The 21,848-nt window shown below is 39.8% G+C and overlaps 1 long non-coding RNA gene across 1 annotated transcript; it reads left to right on the top strand.

Annotated features, from left to right (window-relative positions):
- Nucleotides 1-12,856: 12,856 nt before the first annotated feature.
- On the top strand, nt 12,857-14,810 carry LOC113583948. Its single transcript, XR_003411363.2, has 4 exons — nt 12,857-12,981; nt 13,151-13,328; nt 13,619-13,743; nt 14,657-14,810. It is a non-coding gene; the product is annotated as an uncharacterized LOC113583948 (long non-coding RNA).
- Nucleotides 14,811-21,848: the final 7,038 nt, after the last annotated feature.

Raw genomic sequence — 21,848 nt, 5'->3', positions numbered from 1 at the left:
CCCCTGCATTTTTCTTTATATATGCTATCTTTAGGTGAAATTATTCATAAACACCTTGTTAGTTTCCACTGCTACAATGATCATAGTTATATGTCTCAGTCAACCCCAAGGACAAATATCAGCTTACTATTATTGAGGAATGTATAAAGGACATCAGACACTGGATGTTGAGAAACCTTCTCTCATGTAATCCTAACAAAATGCAAGTGCTCCTATTAGGCACACTGGGAGCCAGGAGGAAGTTCTCTCTTTATGTAACAAACCTTGATGATTTCCCAATCATAGAATGTTTAATGGTTACAGATCTTGGTGCAATTATGGATGCCAGTCTCTTGTTTGAAGCTCATTATAACAATGGACTACCCCCAGATAGAAGGGATCCAAAAGTGAGAGGTATTTATTGAAATTGGGAGCTGGTAGAAGACACTTGGCAACAGGAAACACAAGGGATGAAGCAGGTTTGTGTAATCCAACATGGGCGAGATTGAGCTCGTGGTCACAATGATCTGAGGTTCTCAGGAGTCTGAAGATCACCAGGGGATTAGGCAGGAGGTCTAGTCTGAGGGGAAAGCACAATTCAGAGTCAGAGAAGGCAGGAATGAATGCTTGGTATGCTTCATAAATGGCAATACTTCTTGATGAATAAGTGGAACTAACCCCTATAAATAGCATGCTTGATTAATAGAATTGATAAGAAACAGATGATCAGAATTCTGGAGATGAGCATCACATTCAGCTTCATTCGGGAAGTGAACACCTGGGCGTGGTGTTTTTGGTGCTGTTGGCCAAATTTATTGCACTCATGCAAATAATATTTAAGATTGGAGCACTATCTCAGATAATAAGGAAAGGAACAAAGCATAGTTTCAGCTTGTTTCAGTTAACAGACAGGAAATAATTGAAAAAGGATCTATGAGTGAAGTTTATTTTCTAGCTACATCAAAAGTGCTGGAAATCCATAGATAAAGAATATATTACCCATAATCCCTTTGACAGGAAGACAGGGTTATAAGGAAGAGGAACAGGGAACCTTTTCTCTGGTCTCTTGCCATGTGGTTACTGATAGCAGAGGCATGATAGCAGATTGATCACATTTCTGTTTGGATGTGTTATGTAAGTGTTCCTTTGTACATTGTTGCATTTGATACTGAAACCCCAATCACAGACAGGAGTGGCGACACTGTTACTCACTACACACAAAAAAACAAAAACAAATTAGAAGTCCAACTATTTTCCCCTGTTGCTAAATGTGAAATCATAAAGGGGCAAAAACAGTACCAAAGCAACTGGCATTTACATTTCAACAGGTTGGGTATAAGATTGTTGAAAGTTGGTCTTAAGAAAGTTGTTGCCACTCATGAACACTGGATTTTTTGCCTTTCTGTTTCTCATAAACTTCAATGGCACTCAAGCTGGATGACTGTTACAGCCCATCTGTGCTATGAAAAAATGAATCGTGCATTTGGACACATTAGTTGGAGGACCATTGTAAAATTTGGCTGCAATTTGCTTGACTCTGCACTGCCTGTTCATCAGAAAGATTCTTGATGTCCTTCAACATCTCTTGAAATAAATACCACTTTTTATGAACCTATTCCTTTTCATGACAGGTAAAATATGTTTATGTGGGTAGGCCTGTCCCACACTTTCTCTACTGGGGGCAGGTCGGAACTCCAGGCAGGCCTATCCCACATATTCTATGTTGGGGGACAGGTCAGAAATCCAGGCAGGCCAGTCAATTTCTTACAAAAAAGATGACATATTGACTCATCTGACCACAATACACTGTATCTACACTGTGCAATGGTCCATCCAAGCCACCAAGCACAGAGAAGTCAACGGTGCTTCTGGATGCAGCTAACATATAGCTTCCTTTTGGCATAGTTCAAGTTCAAGCTCAAGTTCAAGAGGTTTTATTGTCATTTCAGCTATATACAAGTACACAACAAAAACAATGTTCCTCCAGGACCATGGTGCAACATAAAAACAACAGTGCAACAGACAACATGCTACACAAGTGCAAACAGTACAATTTAGTACAAAATGTCATAAAATAAACATTAAATAAACAATAATAAATACAGGACAGGACAAATACAAAATACAAAATGAGTAGACAGTGCAATTTAGTACAGTACACAGTACTGGGCATATGTAACGCGAGTTGTGCATGGCAATCAGTGACATGCTACCCTGAACATAGCAGTCACCGGTAGCAGCCAGAACAGTTCAGAGTACAGTGCTGGTTTAGTACAGTACTCTAGCAGCAAGTAGGATAATGTGCAAGACTGCAACAGGAGTGCATAGTTTATTTGTGCAAGGTTTGACTTCAGCACTAGTCCGATGCAAAACAATGTGTGAGTGAGTGTATAGATATGTATGTATGTGTGTATGTACGTATGTATGTGTGTGTGTGTGTGTGTGTGTGTGTGTGTGTGTGTGTGTGTGTGTGTGTGTGTGTGTGTGTGTATGTGTGTGTGTGTGTGTGACTGTCTATAAGTATGTATAAAAGTGCCCATTTTGGAATCTGAATTAGAATTGGAGTTAGCCAACTCTAACTCCCTTCCTATCTTTCTTTCAGGAATGTTGTTTTTAAATATTTCAATAATTTTCTTATATGTTTGTTGGCAAAGTGGTGATCCTTGGCTGATGTTTGTTCCTAAAGGACTAGGCCTTACCTGGATGCTGCATTTGCACCAAAATCATGATTAGTCATCTTTTGACATCACCTATTTCAAATTACATTATTATTTAAGTATTTTACCTCATAAAGGAGCCCTACATTGTCTCAACCCATTTTTTTAGAATGTGTTGCAGGTCTGAACAGCAGGAATATAAGCAAAACTGACCAGGCAAAACATGAAATGTATTGCTTTGTACTTCTGCAATGAAATACCAGTCAAAATAGTTAGATATTGCTTCTTTCTTTTTTTTTTTAATTTGCATCCTCCATAATGTCCAGACTTTTTCTGATATGTGTTTGTGAATATATACTAATTTGCTCTTAGTATCTCTGCTTCATGGCTGGGGGAATATTAGAGGGAATAAGATTTCGTTATGAAATGAGAGGAGCATTTCAAAACAGCTTTAAAAAGACTATGCCCTAGTTTTTAAGGAGGTGTGGTGGCATTGCCTAAGTTGACTGTCATTCAGACTGAAGCAGCTCCACTGCATTCTCAAGATTCTCCTTAAACAATAAGAATGGGCAGATTTCCATGGGTAAAATGATCCAGACTGTTTAGACACAGCTGGCTCTAACAATGCTTGCCAGCACACCAACAGGGAATTCATATGAGCACTTTAAATACGTCATAAGGCCTTATAAAGAGCTCAGGCAATGAAATGTACAGAGTGTTCTGTTACTTCACTGGATCGTCAGTGTTTATGTGTTCAACTGAGGCTGTCTTGCCTATATTCATATCACAGGATGATCAGCATGAAGTGAAACTTCTGTGACCCAAAGAGCAGAACTGAGAGAGACAGAGAGAGAGAGAGAGAGAGAGAGAGAGAGAGAGAGAGAGAGAGAGACTGTTCATTTGATTCTCATTCTACTGTATGACGATGTTCTACAACACATGGGAAACACATGGGAAAGAGAAAGAAAATACACCAAAGACAAATGGTAAAAATGAGAGGGGGAAGTAAAGAAAAAACACAGGGATAATGACAGACAGAGAGAATTGAGAAAATGAACGGATGATAACAGTTCCATGTGCGCCTCAAGGAGGAGTGTGCAGGCAGGAAGCGCTACATCTTGTGACTGGTGGTTAAAGAGAAGCAGGACGGGTACAGGACGTTCGCTTTCCATTCATCCTCGTGCCTCAGAGAGAGAGGGAGAGACTCTGTCATGAGTCTGGACCATTCGGTATGTCAAAGGCGGTTTTCCTGTCTAAGAACGAAGGGATGGTTTTGCTACTGTGGTCGGGCAGATACACTCATACACGCACACACCACCTTCACATTAAAGATGTGCATGTGCTGAAGGAGGGGGGGGGATCCCTGGAATTCTGCCTCACACGTGCGCTAGTGTTCCAGAACACTGAGTCAGACAGACACATTCTGGAATCATTCTTCCCTGCATCATTCCCCCTTTATGAGAGGAAATGTTCCAAAAACATATATTCAGTAAACAGAGGGTACATTGTGTTCTGGGGAATGTAGTTGTATGGCTTATGTGGTTATATGTGGCTTATACAGGATTGTTTCATGTCATGTTCCATTCCACCAGTATTATATGGAACAACCGAATGTGTGTGTGTGTGTGGGGCGGGGAATGGAGTTCCGCTTGCTGTCCGGACAGCAGAGTCCTTTGCAGTCTTCATATGCAGAATATTTACTGACCCTGCTCTTATACTGGCTAACTAAACTAAAACTTATTGTAGGGGTATTGTTTATTACACTGATGTTGTCTAACAAACCCTAGTACTTATTGTTTATTGCACTTATCATTGTTTAAGATAGACCTTATGTATTTTGGATTTCTAGGCATCAGCAGTGATCCCTGCATTTCTACAGTATTGGTATATTGGACTATAATTTACTTTACTGGCTAGGATGTATTCTATGAGTAAATGACAAAGCACTTTTGTAAGTCACTCTGGATAAGAGTGTCTGCTAAATGCCGTAAATGTACATGTAAATGTAAATGTGTGTGTGTGGATGACGAGAGTATATACCATATCCATCTATCCAATCATCCATGCATCCATCTGTCTTTCCATCAGTTTAGCAATCTATACATCTATCTATTTTATCTTTAACATTGTAGTATTGTAGTATTGTAGTAACATTGTGCATTGTAGTAACTTAGGAAATGTAACAAATTGTATGTATTCACATGTCATTTCTTTAAATATTATTGCTGTGTTGGTAACCAAAGATAACTTGCTTGTTTTTATGCACTTATTGTCAAGTCCCTGTGTGTGTTGGTGAGATGTAATGAGTTCACTGCAGTTTTGTCACAGAATTATGGGGGGAAAAAATCATGGAAAGTTGTTCCTCATCCTTCACCCTCCCTCTCTCTAATGCTCTCTCCCCCTCTCTCTTTCCAGCACAGTCTTGTGGAAAACACGTCACATGACTAAAACCTATGGAACAAACCAGAAACAGGCCAATTCACGATGAGACATTTGTCAAACTCTCCTGGAATCTTTATAGTTTCATACATATTTACATATGTTGAAGTGAAAGTGAAAATTAAGAGTTTATACAAACCCCAGGCACCTAGCCTGCAGCTATATGTGCCACATGTACAACCTCCACACTGAGTTTCTGATTAACAATTTCTGAGAGCAGTTTAAAGTGTATATAAAAAAGTATATAAAAAAAAGCACACTTGAGCTCACTCTTACACAAATGATTGCAAGTATCATTTTTCACTATGACTCACACACACACACACACACACACACACACACACACACACACACACACGTGGAGATGGCATGAAGCTGGCTGGTAGGCTGCTCTCATGAAGCGTGACCTGTATGAAACGGATGGGGAACAGAACGCTGTAAGGATAGCACAGTCCACAACACTTTCCTGTTTCGGAGTGGAGCGTGTACATGAGGGCCCTGAAACTGAAACTGAAACTGAAGCCGTGATACACTACTGCTACATTATTGGTGTTTCCCCTGCTCTGACACTTGACTTGAGCACTGACAGATGAGCTGAAACAGGAAACACTATGCAGTACAGTTGAATTACGGCCGCATGCAAGAAAGGGTACAGTTAACACACGCTGCTAGTTTTCTTTTGCTGCAGAGGTCAGAAGAGCTCTCCATAGCTTTTATTCAGGCACCAGAAATAAATCGCTTGAGCAGGTGTGCGCTAAAGGTGCAACTCGAGATCTTCTGCCATTATTGCTTCTCCTTTGACTTCCATATCTATAATTTGCATATTTGATTGTCCAAGCCGCCGCTGTAGCCAAATATAAAAAGCTCACCACTAAAATGCGGCTAAGGAGACTAAAAAACCTAGGAGACTAAAAAATCTAGGAGACTAAAAAACCCACCCAGAGGAACAGCAAGGCACTCCAGATTGGATTTGTGGTTCAAGACTATGTGAAAGCTTGCCAGAAAGTTTACTTATTGTTTGTTTGCTTTTGTCTTTCGAATAAGTTAGCTTGATTACCTTCCCCACAGCGTGTCTATCCTTCTTACCATTGTGAAACTGAAGCGCTTTCTCTTTTCCTCAACCCTGTTCAAAAAGAAGTGTAAATACAACAATGTAGCTAGTGCTAGCAGTTATCAAGAAGCTGCATGATGTAGTGTTGTTAGCATACTTTCGTTATTCTACTTTCGTGTGGGAACTTATTGCAGGTTGCCAAACTGTAACTGCACTGCAAACCAAAAAGGAGATAGATAGCACAACTTGCCCTCACTCACAGGACTCAGGAATCAGTGATGGAAAGCAGGCTGTGTGTGTGTGTGTGTGTGTATTCGGCCATGTCAAATTTCAGTCTGGTAGTCTTGGTCTCTCAAACAGACCCTGTGAGACACACTCCTTCATTCAGACACAAACATGCACATTGATTACCCTATAGGCCTCAGTCCCCACACCCTTTTGTCTCTGGGCATTCTTGCACATGGTCCGCTCAGGCACTTTGCCTGAGCTGAGGAAAAACGTTTTTTTTTTATCACTTAATCAGTTGCGTTACAGGGGAGAAAACACCAAAATGTATCCAGGATAGCGTCTGCAGCACTGGGATATGCAAATACCTGATTAGTGAAAATTTGTCATTTACTGTTTTTTAGATGACACTTGGCTGCCACCTAGAGGTGAAAAAGCTAAACTTGGTGAAATAAAATCCAGGGCCTGAACTAGGATTAAACCTAGTCTTATGCCTACAACCAATGGGGACTGGAAATCCTTTTTTTTTTTCAGGTTAGGCTTAGTTTTAACCTAGGTCTTGGATACCTATAAAATAATCTGAAATAATGTGTTAGGAAAACATTTGAGAAAATGAAGAACTCAACAGGAAAATAATTTTACATTAGCAATTTTAATGTTAATAGTCATTGGAACTGTTACTGGCATCTGCTAGGGTAAATATCAGACAGTTGTTCCTGAGTTGTTATTCTGCTTCTATTGGATATCATATACTATGTGACAATAATTATACCATATACCGCTGTTGCACTGATATTGTCCATAGTCTCAATAGTGCTCCACGTTGTATACCTGCTGCTATTTCACACTGTCACTTTCGTTATGCTCCATATCACTAGTCAGTGCAGATGGGATCACTTGAGCAATTGTGTACAGTATAGTGATTGTCCCCATAGTTCTTATTTTAACTCTATTTATTCAGTGCTGGATCTGATGGATCTCTCAAATTTCCCAAATGGTGATCAGTAAAGGGAATTTAATCTTATACAAATAAATGATACACTGACTTAAAATTTAACAGTGAAACCACTGAGCTACAGTAGTAAACTCAGGTGTTTTTGACATTGTTTAGCAGCCTTTTATACATGAATTATACTTGATATTCAGTTTAATTTTTTCATCAGTTTTTTTATCATTACACCAGTACAATATAACAAAAAGCTTTCTCACTTCCTCACTGGACTACATAAATTAATACAATACTAAAGTTCGTATAGACATTAGCGTGCAGACAATGACAAGTGCAATTAGAAATACCGAACATGTAAAAATGTGCTTAATAAAAACACAAGCTCATGCATGTAGTCATCATGCAATTTATAAAGATATGAAAGTGTCAGACAAAATTTAGATGGTGAAGAGGGCACTTTTACTTAACGCTTTGTACACTAAATCTCATATTGCACATCATTCAAAGCAACGCTATCTGGGTTACTATGGCCAGATGGAGGGTGCGATTTTATATGGCACTAGACATTCTCAGGTCCAGCTGAAAGATGCTTCAGTAAAGTAACCCTGGATTCCTGTCTCAGTCCTGCTCCTAGCCAATAACATCACCTCAGCACCCTGGACTGAGAGGCCATTTAAAATATACACTGTCCTTTTTGTTGGGATTCCTCCTCATATTAAATGGAACTGGCATTTACTCATCCTTCATGGAATCTAACCGAGGCAGCACAGAGCAAGCTTTGACTCAGTAAGACTGACTCATAGTTCAGCTTTGCCAGAGGGAAAGTTATGAGCGGATTTTAGGCCTGTCTGTCAAGCATTTCCTGAAACTACTGCACTGTAATGTTGGTCGTAAAACTGACAGTACTGCACAGGGTCCTGCTGTGTAAGTGTGGTTGATGACTATACAGGTCACAACAGATCTGGAGATGACTGTACAGGTCACAACAGATCTGGAGATGACTGTTTTCCAGATGGCATCTCACACATAATTTGTGAACAATATGGTCCACTAGATATGCAAAAAACACTGTAAAATCATACAAACACACAGGAACATATGAACAAAATTTGCACAGACGTCAATTCACGTAAAATAAAGCATAAAGTATAGATAAAGATTTTTCATTTATTTATTTCTTATATTGAAAACGATTTTCATACTTGGTGGTTCACTGCAAATCCTCAGATGTATGTGCACACCTACTGGCCCAGGTGGGTAAATACATTAATCAGGAAAAGACCTAAGAAGATACCTAAGAAGCAGACCTTAAACACAGCAGCCCATTAAATACACAATGCACTAGTTATACCTTGTCACTGTGGCCTTTAACCCATGTCAAGCAGTGGTCAGACATTTTTTTAAAGAAAGGCAGGAGAAATGCTAAATGACAACAGGTAGGCGAAGCTCTTTCTCTACTGTCGGGTACAGTTTTGAGGGGAAAAAAAAGTCCACTGGAGATGCTAAAGTGAAGCTCAGAATTTAATGTAACATTCAGATAGTTTTTCTATTGACATTTACTGTAGTTGACGTTATGATTAATTTTTTAAAAGCTACGTCGTCTTGAAGCTGCCAGTCGTCATGTAGTATCATTTGGGAGCACCTATGATGCCTACATTCGTGATTACTCAAAGCAGCTATGTAGCTAAATGCACCTCTAGCATAGCATCAGGTAGCTACCTAGCTATAGTTATGGCTATTTTCCTATCTGGTAGATAAAGCAGACTGGGGACTTGGTGGCTACCAAGCAGACTATGGCAAGCCATTTGAACTTTTATTCTTTCTTTTTTTTTCTTGATATCATGAATTTAATTTATACTAGTAAAAATTATATTCTTGTTATTCAAAAAAACAAAAATGACTAGTAAAAAATCTATTCTTCATAACAATAATTAAATTTACTAATTAAATTTTGACTGGTAAAAATACATTTTTAACTAGTAAAATCTAATTTCTACTAGTGACAATTCCTGACTTTTCCCATTTATTTTAATGGGGAAAACATTTTTGCTAATACGAATGTAATTTTCACTTGTAGGAATTAATTCTCTAGGGAAAACTTACAGCTTATGTACCGTATCTGGCATTTGTTTTCTATGGGTCCTTTGAGCAATACAGCACTGATCCCATTTATAGAAGTGTCTCTCTGTACCGTGAATGGTACCTCCAAGTTTGGGCTCTGCAGGACTGGTTCTCGGCAGATGTATGCAGGTCTTGGAAAGTGGTTTCGCCCTCTTGTGTCCACCTGAACTTTTGAGGATGGTCGTTTCATGTCAGGACGGTCAAGTTCACAGCTCAACTAAAGAAGTTGGGTATGAACCATTGGTACCATCCTACCAACCCTAGAAATTCCTTTTTGTATTTGGTGCTAGACAGATCCTAATGGTGTTGACCTTAAGGCTCTGAATGTCTCACCATGGTTGTGTCTATGAAAGACAATGTCTCACTTGAGAAACATTTTTTTCTCTACAAGAAGACCTCATTGATAACATTTATGGTATTTAGCTGACACTTTTATCCAAAGCAAGTTACAATTATAACTGAGTACAACTTGAGCAATTGAGGATTAAGGGCCTTTGCTCAGGGGCCCAACAGTGGCAACTTAGCAGTGCTGGGACTTAAACCAGTAACCTTCCAGTTACAAGTCAAGTACCATAACCACTGAGCTACTACATATCCACCATGGCGCCATAGCATCACTTCACAGTACAGTCATGGCCAAAAGTTGAGACACAAATTTTGATTTTCACAAAGTTTACTGCCTCAGTTTTTTTAAATCCTTTTGTCAGATGTTTATATAGAGTACAGTTATAAGCATAAGTTGTTTTTTTTTACTTTTATTTGACAAATACATCCAATTTAAGCAAAGACTTAATATTTACAGTGTTTACCCTTCTTTTTTAAGACTTCTGCAATTTGCCTTGGCATGCTGAATATCAGCTTCTAGGCAAAAACTTGACTGATGGCAATCCATTCTTGCCTAATCAGTGCTTGTTGTTTCTGTGTTTGTTTGTCCACCCTCTTTTTGAGGATTGACCACAGGTTCTCAATGGGATTGAGATCTGGGGAGTTTCCTGGCTATCACTTTTACTTTATGACATGATTCTCTGCCATGCTGGAAAAAGCACTGTTCATCACCAAATTACTCCTGGATCATTGGGACCAGTTGCTCTTGGAGGATGATTTGATACCATTCCTTATTCCTTCTCCTGAGCTAATGAGAAGATCACTGAAATTATGTTAGCAGGCCATGTTGTGGCAGGGCTGAAACGCAGTGGCTGGAATGCAGTAATTTTTGTGATCAAGTTCATTTTCATGGCAAGGAATGACTTTGCAATTAATTGCAATTCATCTGATCACTCTTCACAATCTAGAGTTAATGCAAATTGCCACTATAAAAACTGAAGCAGCAAACAAAAAAGATTGTGCTAGTCTTTGTAACTTTTAGCCACGACTATACACTGTATATGGATTTTATTTATTTATTTTGTACTTTAATAATAAGAGATTCTTTTCAATTTTGTAGCTTTTTGTGACTTATTGCCTTTTGTTTTTCTAACAGCTCAACAAAAAATATGACCTACACGAGTGTTTAAGGTTCGTTTTTTTTTTTTTTTTTTTTTTTTTTTTACTATTTACTGCTTAATACAGACTGTACCAGCTGCCTCAGGGGGATTATATGACCCTAGGTGGAACAAACTGTAACTTGCTCTACTGTCTGTTCAAAATAAATGAAAAAAAACCCCAAAAACCTAGCCTTATGCATTTGGGGTCTTTTTTTGCTTTTGTACTGAACTCATACTGAACTTTGATGTGCAAAGTGTGGTGAGAATTGAACAGTGACTTCTGTATACTGTTACACCTGCAACTGACTTTATTACATTATATTCCATCTCACTGACTTTGCCAGTGAGACATTTTTTAAAAAAACATTTATGTTTACTTACATTTTTCATTGTTTAAGCAATTTTAAAGCACAGAAGGCAACCCTGTCTCTTACTGTTTATGTAACCCTTGTTTCAGTCGGCTGTTCTGCAGCTGAGTAGGCCACATCCACCACAAACTGACAGTTTCTTCTACACAATTTGATTAGAGGGATAGAAGGCACTAACTGTTGATTTAAAACTTTTCACTGTCATGCAACGCAGCTCCTTTGAGTGTTTGCTTAATATTCATTTCAAAGCATCAAAGCAAAAGTCAGGAAACCTTTTAAATTGCGCCTCGGCTGGTACAGCTGTGCAGTTCTTGCAGTAGGTGAGCTGTTATCACCTCTATTTTTGCACTGCAGCAGCAGGTCTGGTTTTCACACTCAAAATTCACACATAGTCTCCTCTGTGTCTGACACAGGCAGTACAGATATGTACTTAGAGGCAAACTGGTAATTACCCTGTAAACCTTCTTAAGCTGTCCTTTCTAAAGGTTAAAAAAACAGATAAAAACAAAGATGACATGAAGCAATCATGAAACAGAAAACATGAAATAAAACTATTTGAATTTTCTTATGGTTATATGTAATTTCAGTGTTTTGTCTCAAGCATTTAGAAGGAAACCCTGAGAGGGTGTTATGTGATTTGTGGGTTTGTGGTGGTGGAGGTATTGGTGTTGAGTAAATGTAGTACAAAAATCTGACACAACTGATATTTTCACTCATAGGAGCGCATCATGGCAATGCTACAGTTCTTGCAACTCTTTTCTGGTAGCAGGTAAAACTTCATTTATCAAACCTGAGCTTAAAAGGGAAACATATTTGCAACCATTAACTGCTTACATTCCAGACTTTTTCTCTGTGCTGAGGTGTTTTGTTGTGCACTGTTAAGGTCTATGCATGCAGGCTCACACGGTTACCTTATAATTTGATGGTTATATAAATCTGGGGACTGTTCCACAGTGAGGAATGAATCTTATCAAGTAGAATTGCTTCCTGATAATTTGTTTGCTGTCTATAGGTGATATTCAGTTTATGTTTACAGGTACTCTGTTAACATTTTAAATGACCAGATGAAAAATCCAACATGCAGTTTTTTTCCCTTCAAGGGGCCCTTGTCATAGAAATAGTGACCCTTCCAGGATTCAGTGGAGGGTTTTTAACCCAACATCTTTCATGATTTGTTGATTAATTGATTGTGTGTGATTGTGATTGTGTTTATTGAGTTGTGGTTTTATTAATCTGCTTATAATTGAAAATCTATAGATAAGAAATCTAACATTTAGTTGATGTTTTACTGACTTAACTGAACTGTGTAGGTTGACAAGTAGTTGAGAACATGCAGTAGAATGACAGGTTTAGTAAAAATTTTGTTCCTTTTCTTTAAATAGCTTTTTTCTTGGTTAACAAGTCATTAATTTATTTATAAGTAGGAGTTTCCATATTCTTTGTTTTATGGCTATAGTTTTGCCATGTTATTAAAACAATCAAATAATAAAAAGACAAACAAACAAGAAAGACCTTGTTTTGCAGGTTTTAATTCCTCTGAGATTCAACAGCATTTGATTGGTGGAAAGTGCTGTAGTACAAACGAACGGCGCCACCAAGTGTGGGTCTTTCAGAGGACGACTACAGCTGAGGGTTTCTGTGGTGGGACTCTAATCAATAAGAACTGGGTGTTGACTGCAGGACACTGTTACAATAAAAGCATTGCTGGGTATGCGAAGGCTGAGGGATTAAAATACACTTGTTGCTTTACAATTATGCATTTCTCTTTCTTCTTCATAATGTGTGTGTGTGTGTGTGTGTGTGTGTGTGTGTGTGTGTGTGTGTGTGTGTGTGTGTGTGTGTGTGTGTGTGTGTGTTTATGTGTTTGTATCATGCAGACGTTTTTCAGTCTGGGCAGGTGTACATCCTTATAGAGAATTCCAAAAGTTTGCCATTAAGTCAGGTGACATCCATGTATATGATGTCACTGAGGATACAGGTGACATCATGCTGATCAAACTTCCTGGATCTGTAAGCTGCAGCTTGCTGGTCATGGATCTACTGTTGACCAAAATGGTAATAAAAAAACAAAAAAACAAAAACCCTTGGTTGGATTTCACACTGATGATTTAGTCCAAGTATGAAAGCATTCAGGTTTAAATTGAAACCACTTTAAACATCTGCAAACTGTCAAACTGCTCACCTTCTTATGGAATGTTTCTCATGCACCGTTTGCATATTTTGCAAATCAAAATATATTTCACATCCTCATAGTTATTTTTTTGTTTTGTTTTGTTTTTTTACTGTTCTGTTTCTTCTGTTTCTGTTCTGTTAAATGTGTATTTTAAGTCATTGTCATGTTTTAGACAGTCCTGACCGCAACAAACCTCTGCAGTGTGTCGAGCTGAAAGTGAGACACTGTATTGATCGCAGGGAAAACTATTTCTGTGGTGAAGGTCGGACTGGTAAACACGTCAGCCATGTCTCCGAGGTAGGATTCTCTGATGTCTATTACATTTAACATATTTATTTATGTTTAATGTTTTCAGATAATTTAATGATAGATATTTTTCATGTGGGTTCATGTTACATGCTGCTCCCACAGAGCTATACATCAAATAATGACATTATCTATTCAAGTAGTATATCTTAAATCTTATAGTCATGCTTTACTGCTGTGCAGTATGTAGTTTGGCTCTCTTGAAAAGCTCTTTCAGAGCTTTACAAATAATGTTTTCTTCCCCAAAGAGGCTTCAGCAGACCAGAGGTTAAAATAGAGTAGGTTTCCTAGGGAGGGAAGCATTAGTGAGCTACAGTCGGATGATTGCTGACCTGAACTGTGATGTGACTGTAGAATGTGCTTGTAGCTGATGCTACTGACACCTGGTCTATGACACCAAATATACTGAACACACGCTTGATTGGATTAACTTACTTTCCAGCAGCACTCACTGGCCACTAAAGAAGGTCCACCATTTGTTCCATTTTGACTGGTCATTATATAGTTGGAAAACACATTTTCAACACATTTTTTTAAATATATATATATAAATGATTAGTAACTGTGAATGATTACAATTACTCTTTTTAAGGCTACCTACAAATTTTTAATGTGCCACAATTAATTGCAGATTATTTATAATTAGGCCTGAAATAATAAATGATTATAAACAGAAGTATATTGTATTTTGTATAAGCAGATAAGTAGGTGTTTTAAGTAGGTGTTCTGGAAGGTCTGGGCCCCCCAAAAGGATACTGTTCTGAAACTAAGAAATAGAAGCACTCAATAATGTTGTTGAACAAATGCAGTGGTAGCTCAGTGGTTAATTTATTTATAATCAGAAGGTTGCCAGTTGAAGCTCTGAAACTCTAAAAGAAGAGTTTACTGATTCTCTGAAAAACAGGGGGACTCTGGTGGAGGCTGGCTGAAGAAGAAGCGGAGAAAGGACGCGATCTATGGAGTTCTCCATGGTTTCTTTGAAGCTAGAACTAAAATTGCTGTATTCACAAGTGTGTGTTCTGATCATATAATGAAGTGGATTAATCACATCATGAAAACATTCTGAGGAAAGTTCTGTGTGGAGTCCTGTGTACAGAATATAAAACATTGCTGTTCTGTTACACTATATATTTACATCCCCAATTTAAGAATAATAAATAGATATCAATTCATAATGTGCATATCTTTGACTTTCAATTTCATTTTTTCATATGTCCCTGTGTCGAACGTTCACATAAGGCAGGATACAACTGCAAGTCGAGTCCGTTTAAATAGTTTAATGAGAGCAAAAACAACAAACATAAAGTCACACAGGAACATAAATCCAGGCAATCACAGACAAATAACTGAAGAAACAGTAGGATTTAATTACACATGCAAACGCAGAAGGGAACAAGACACAGTGGAATGGCAATGGGGAATGAGCAGGGTGTGGCCAGGGACTAAAGAGCTCATGGAAATGGCACAATGGAACTGTAAGAACACTGTCACGGCAGGGCCCCCTTCTCTTAGACTCCTCCCTATTGTCATGATTGGCTACACTCCTGTAGCATTCCTGTCTCCATGGTTTCTCTGTCTTATGTCTTTGTTTTACTTTACTTCCTTATTGTGGTTCCATTCCTTAGTTTTGTTTTCTCCACCCCTCATGAGTTGTAGCTGTGTTTTGTTTAGTGCTCATTATTTAATCCCTGTGTTTGTGCAGTCCTGTTGCTGGTCATTGTGAATACAAGCCTCCATGTACGTATCCTAGCTGCTGTTCCTCTTTTCTCTGCCTGTTTTGTTATTCGCTAGTGTTAGTTAATGTTCTTATCATTGCTTGTGTTTTTGATATAGCTTGCTCAGGTTTTTTTGGCACTTCATGTGTTTAGTTCCTTTTAGTTAATCATGTATTCTCTACACCTTGGCTTTATGAGCCTGGACTGTTATAATGATTACGACTCTGGATTTGCTCATAATAAAAATCACTCTTCTCAGCATATGTGTCTGCCTCCTAACTGCTCAACTTAAAACCTATATTTTTGTGTGTATGGGGGTGTGTCTTCATGGCCACACTCTTCCTGTGTATCACACTTGTTCCTTGTATAACGTTGTTAACATGTGTATTTAAGGGCATGTTTAGTCAGTAGTCTTACATTTAGCAGACGCTCTTATTCAGAGCAACTTACAAAAGTGCTTTGTCATTTTCTTATAGAATACATCCTAGCCAGTGTCAAGGAGCACTCCTCCCCATATGAGTCACGTGGTACGGCCCACCGCGTGCAGGGGGATTCACATGTATGTCGTTTGTAACCACACCCCCCCAGGATCGCATACACCTCTTTAGGGATTAATATTACATGTTGGTCTGTCTATTTAAACCCCTGTCAGTCTATGCTCCCCGTTGGTCATTGTTGCTTTGTAGTGTTAAACATCTGTGTAGCAGTAATACCTGTTTGTATCATCTCTATTAATGTGTAGGTTATCCTTCTTACGTGTAGGTTAGAGTCCAATATACTAATGAACTAGAATACTGTTGAAATACAGGGATCAGTGCTGATGCCTATAAGTGCAAAATACATAAGCTCTATCTCAGACAACAATCGGTGCAATAAAAAATAAGTACTAGAGCGTTAGGTAGTCATCATAGGAGCAGGGTCAGTGGTCATTTAAATATTTTGTGAAGTTTGTTCCACCATCTAGGACCCAGGACAGAGAATTATCTTGATGCTTGTCTTTCATGAGGCTTGAAACATGGTATTTCAAGATGAGCCGTACTTGAGGTTCGAAGTACTCAAGGCACGGATTGGGCTTTGATCATTAACATCATGTATGGAGGATCTGGCCTATTTTTGGCTTTGTAGGCAAGCATCAAGGTTTTAAATCGTATGCGGGCAGCTACTGGAAGCCAATGAAAGGAGCGCAGCAGTGGAGTGACGTGTGAAGTTCAGCAGATTAAAGACCAGTCATGCTACTGCATTCTGGACAAGTTGGAGGTCTGATGGCTCTTAGAGGAAGACCAGCAAGTAGCAAGTTGCAGTGGTCTAGCTTTGAAATTACAAGAGCCTGCCCAAGTACCTGGGCAGCTTCCTGCAAGAGAAAGGGCTGAATCCTTCGTATGTTACAAAGGAGAAAACTGGAAGACCGGGTCAGATTTGTGTAACGTGACAAGGAAGAGCAGACGCTCGCGGATGTAGATAGATAGGTTTATTATGCTCCAACTTCGTAATGGGTGAACCAGCCAGGGTCTAAACCAGGAAAGCCAATATAGGGGTAATCCAAATCATGTAGGTAACCAGTCCGAGTCCAATAACCAGCGAGAAAAAACTAATTAGGCAAACAATACAAAGGGGTAGGCAAAAATCAGTAGTCCGGAGAGCAAAAACACGATCAAATATACGGGAAAGCAAACAATGAAACAACACTCTGTATGCACAGTCGGAACTAGTGGCAATACTTCACAAAATCCAAATGTGAGAGACAGGCTTAAATAACCAAGTATACAGGTGAAGTTAATATTCAGGTGATGATGATCTGATGTGAAGTTCAGGATTGATGGAGTGCTGGATTGGGTGATGAACTGCCTGCTGGGTGTTGTAGTGAGACGAGGAATCAGGTGATATGACAATTTGAAACATGAGTTGAGAACAACTGGTTGTCCAAAGGTATGCCCAGGCTATGAACAGCTTCAGATGGTGATACCAGGGAGGAAGGAAACTGTGCAGTCATGGTAAGGGCTGGGAGTTCCTAGCTCAGATTTGCTGAGGTTGAGCTTCAAGCTGTGAGCTGTCATCCATGACACAATGTCAATCAAGCATGCTGAGATGTCTTAAGACCTGCACATTGGAGGGTGGGAAAAAATAAATAATTGGGTGTCATTGGCATAGCAGTGGTAGGAGAAGCCATGAAAAGATATTACATCATCAAGAGAATGAGTATACAAAGAGAAGAGAAGAGGGCCTAATACTGAGCCCTGGGCAACACCAGTGGAGAGTGTACATGGATTGGATGTTACCTCTCCATGTTACCTGATAGGACCTGTTACCTGATTGTCTTTGTCAGTGTTTAACCCATGTAAGCTGTGCTTACTGCTAACTGTTGGTTGGCGTTCCAAAAACCTGTTTTTTGCTTGTGCTTAGTGTTTTTCTTCCTGTGTTATGGTTTCATTTTTGTGTGTCATGTTTAATAAATCTTTTCCTTGTCATAGCTGCATCCTGCCTCACCTCCTGTTACAGACACACAGGTGGATAGACTCAAGACAGGGATGACATGAGTAGGAAGGTGGCACAGAGGTAGCAAGAGATGAAGCTGAAAGAAAGAGTTTTTTTATTATCCATAACGCATACGACTGCAAAGCAAGCGACACAAAAAGAAAACAAAACAGGTGTTGGAAGTAGCATTGCATTCTGTCATCTCTCCCAGTCTCTAGGTGACACAGAAAACAAATCCGGAGAAGAAGAGTGACCACTGAGCCTGCCTGGAGTTCAGCCTCTTGGTGGTTTGGAGGTACTCCAGGTTTTCATGATCAGTTATCACTGTAAAGCAGAGTCACACTCCTTCCAGCCAGTGTCTCTATTCTTCAAAAGCAAGTTTCATTGCCAGGAGCGCTTGGTCTCCCACCCTGTAGAGGGGCTTAGCTTCTTAGAGAAGTAGGCAATGGGCTTTAGTTGTCCTTCCCTCCCCATGTGTTGGGACAACACCGCACTGACTTCCACATCCGACATGTCAACCTCTACCATGAAGGGCCTCTCTGAGATCGTTGCCAGCCTATTAGTGCCTCGACTTTGCAGGGCTGCATGCAAACGCTACCCTCCTGGACGATATACCCCAGGAAACTGACCTCTCTACTATGGAAAAGGGTACAGAGAACATCACGAACATGTTGGTCCAAGGAGGAGATATAGATCAGGATGTTGTCGATATAAGCGATGATGAATCTGCCCCAAAACTCCCTTAAGACCTAATTTATGTATGCTTGAAATATTGAGGGGGCCGTGGCTAAACCATACGGCAGAACTAAATACTCATAGGGCCCTGAGGATGTACTGAAAACTGCCTTCCATTTGTTGCCTTCCCTGACCCATATGAGGTTATAAGCACTGCATAGTTATAGTTTAGAAAAATACCGGGATCCCCTCAGCTATTCAAGTGCAGCAGGGACTAGGGGAAGAGGACAGGGGTATTTTACCTATAGTTCATTAAGCCCTCGGTAGTCCAGACACAGCCTCAAACTCTCCTCCCTCTTCTTAAGGAAGAACATACTGGCTAAGGCTGGAGAGGTGGAGGAATGAATATAACCCAGAGCAGATACCTCCCTGATGTACTCCATTATACGGTTCTTCTCCAGGCAGAGGGGATAGATCTTGCTCCTAGTAGGTACAGGCTCCTCCCTCAGGTTTATGGCAGAGTCCCATTCATGATGAGGGGGGAGCTGTGTAGCCTTAACGGAGCTGAACACCTCAGCAAGGTCTTGATATTCCCAAGGAATGGTGAAGTCCTTGTCAGGGACTTTCTGTTGATCTACTGATATCGACTGGAGAGTTACAGCTCGATTAGGGAAGCACTGCCTGTCGCAGGAGGGCACCCACTTGATGATGTGATTATTGGACCACAGCAAACATAACCAAGGGAGACCTAATGTGAGAGGATGAGAAAGAGAAGAAAGTAAATAAAAGCAAATGTGCTTTATGTGTTCCCCATTTATTTCTAGGAGAACACAAGGAGTGACAATAGTGATAAACCCCAAACCCACAGGTCCTCCGTCAAGCACTTGCACACTTAAGGGAGAGGGCAGGGAAATTGCTTTAAGCTTCGGTTTCATGAGAGACTCCAGTTCATCATGTTTCCCGCCGCTCCAGAGTCCACCAGTGCTGTGTCTGAAAGAAAGCAGCCCTTGTGTGACACCTTTACAGGTATTTGAAACATCGCGAGAGCTTGGGAGCAACTCACCAAATCACCCTTCCTTCTCTGCTCATTGGCCTTTCGACATACCCTGGCCACACCCAATTGCATGGGTTCCTTGGAAGCCTCGGCAGGTCTGGCTGGCGAAGTAACCTCCCGATACGGCAACCCTCGGTGGCAGCGATGACGTCGCTCCTGCAAGAGGCGGTCATACGTGATAGTTAAATGAATGATCTCATTTAAAGTAACTGCCTCCTGTTTACCGGCTAACTCTGCCTGCAGCTCTTGTCTTAAGCCACTCAGGAACATGTCAATTAGAGCCAGTTCGTTCCAGTGAGATCCTGCTGCCAGCTGCCGGAATGCCATGGCGTAATGTGTCGCTGTATGCAGCCCCTTCCTCAGGCACAGCAGGGCTTGCCAGCAGATTCTCCCTTTGACAGGGATGATGAAACACTCCTGGATGAAACCGGGGTAGTCATTCAACAGTGGTGAGGAGTTAACCACCAGAGCGGCTCCCCATGCACGAGCTCTCCCCGTGAGTCTGGAGATCACAAAGGACACCTTGGCATGATCGGGCAGAAGGGGCTGGTATCCAAAAAATAGTCTGCATTAAAGTACAAACCCCTCGCAGCTTTCTGGATCTCCTCCAAAAACATGAGGGGTGGCGATCAGACACCTTACCCCATCCAGAATGGGCAGAGTAGTAGGAGGAGTTGCTCAGCTCTCGGGACCCGCGGTGAGAGTACTCACGCATTGTCCGAGACCCTGCAGCATGGAGTGGATCTCACTGAGTTCCTGCCTGTGCTGCCATCTGAACAGTCAGCAGGTGTGCCCAGTCAGGAAGGAGGCACAGAGGGAACTGTTTTGGCATTATGGGAAAATTCTGAGAAACAGCTAACCAAAATCAGCCTATGAGATATAAATATATTAATTTGACTTAAGGTAGTATGACATATGAATTTATGAATATATGGTACAGTAGAATCTGATCATAATTACACTGCTGATAGCCAAGGTCTCCTATTTTTTTTGTGGTAGTGCAATTGTTTTGGTATTATGGGAACATTTTGAGAAATAGCTGTCCATACTGTCTCAAACCTCTATTATCGATATTAGGATTTTTGAAAAAATGGTACAGTAGAATCTGTCCAAATTTGCACTGGTGATAGGTAATGGCTTCCACTCTTGGGTGATAGTAGAACTATTTTTGCATTATGGAATAATCCAGAGAAATGGGTAATCATACATTCTCTGAATTAAATTAAATGAAATCATTGTAATTATCATTACAATACTAGGACTTCAATATAGCTTTATTAAAAACTGGTGCAGTAGAACCTTTTCAAACTTGATCTGGTGATAGCCAAGGGCACCCACTCAATTGGCAGTGGGATTTTTAAGTCCTGGAGTACCCTCTGACATGCACATTTGCAACTAGTGATAACTCCTGTTTTAGCTGGCAGTCAAGCTCTATAATAAACATCTGATTATGTAGAAAAAAAAACGTTTTGCATAGTGCTTATTAAGCTATTTAAGTATTATTAATTGTGCTTAATGAAATGATGCAAATAAACTAGTTCAATCAAGTAAACTGTATTTTGTACATATACATGTAGTAAAAGTGCATGTCTAAACCAAAGCTCTTCAAAAAATACGAAAGTAACTCTTTTGTACTTTCATAACATGAGATGCTTTTCAGTTTTGTAGCTTATCGTGACCTATTTCAGTGTTGTTTGTATAGAATAGACTGACAGGAAACCCAGCCTTATGCATTTGTGGGCTTTTGTTACTTTTGTATCAAACTCACAGGGAACTGTGATGTCCAAACTGAACCATGAACCATGACGTCTGTGTACTGTTACTGTCATGATTAGTCCCTCCCAGCTTGCGTGTTTTCCCTGTCTTGTGTATTTTAGTTCCATGCCATAGTTTCATTTTCTCTGGCCCTCGTTTGCTTTCCACACCTGTCCCTCATTTAGTTCACATATTTAAACCCTGCTTTGTTAGTATATTCTTAGTTAGTATATGCTTTAGTATAGTATATTCCATCTCAACTAATTTTCTTCTTTTTTTTTTCCATTGTTTAAATAACTTTAAAGCACAGGAAGCGACACTGTCTCTTACTGATTTTGTAACCCTTTCACAGTCAAACATTGTGTTGCCACATCATCAAACTAAGAATTTCTTCCAAAGCATTTATTGATCACAGGAATAGAAGC

This window comes from Electrophorus electricus, chromosome 22 (genome assembly GCF_013358815.1).
Source record: "Electrophorus electricus isolate fEleEle1 chromosome 22, fEleEle1.pri, whole genome shotgun sequence".
In the NCBI taxonomy this organism is placed as follows: Eukaryota; Metazoa; Chordata; class Actinopteri; order Gymnotiformes; family Gymnotidae; genus Electrophorus; species Electrophorus electricus.
The sequence above is the reverse complement of the archived record's forward strand: the minus strand, read 5'-3'. Positions and strand labels throughout refer to the sequence as shown.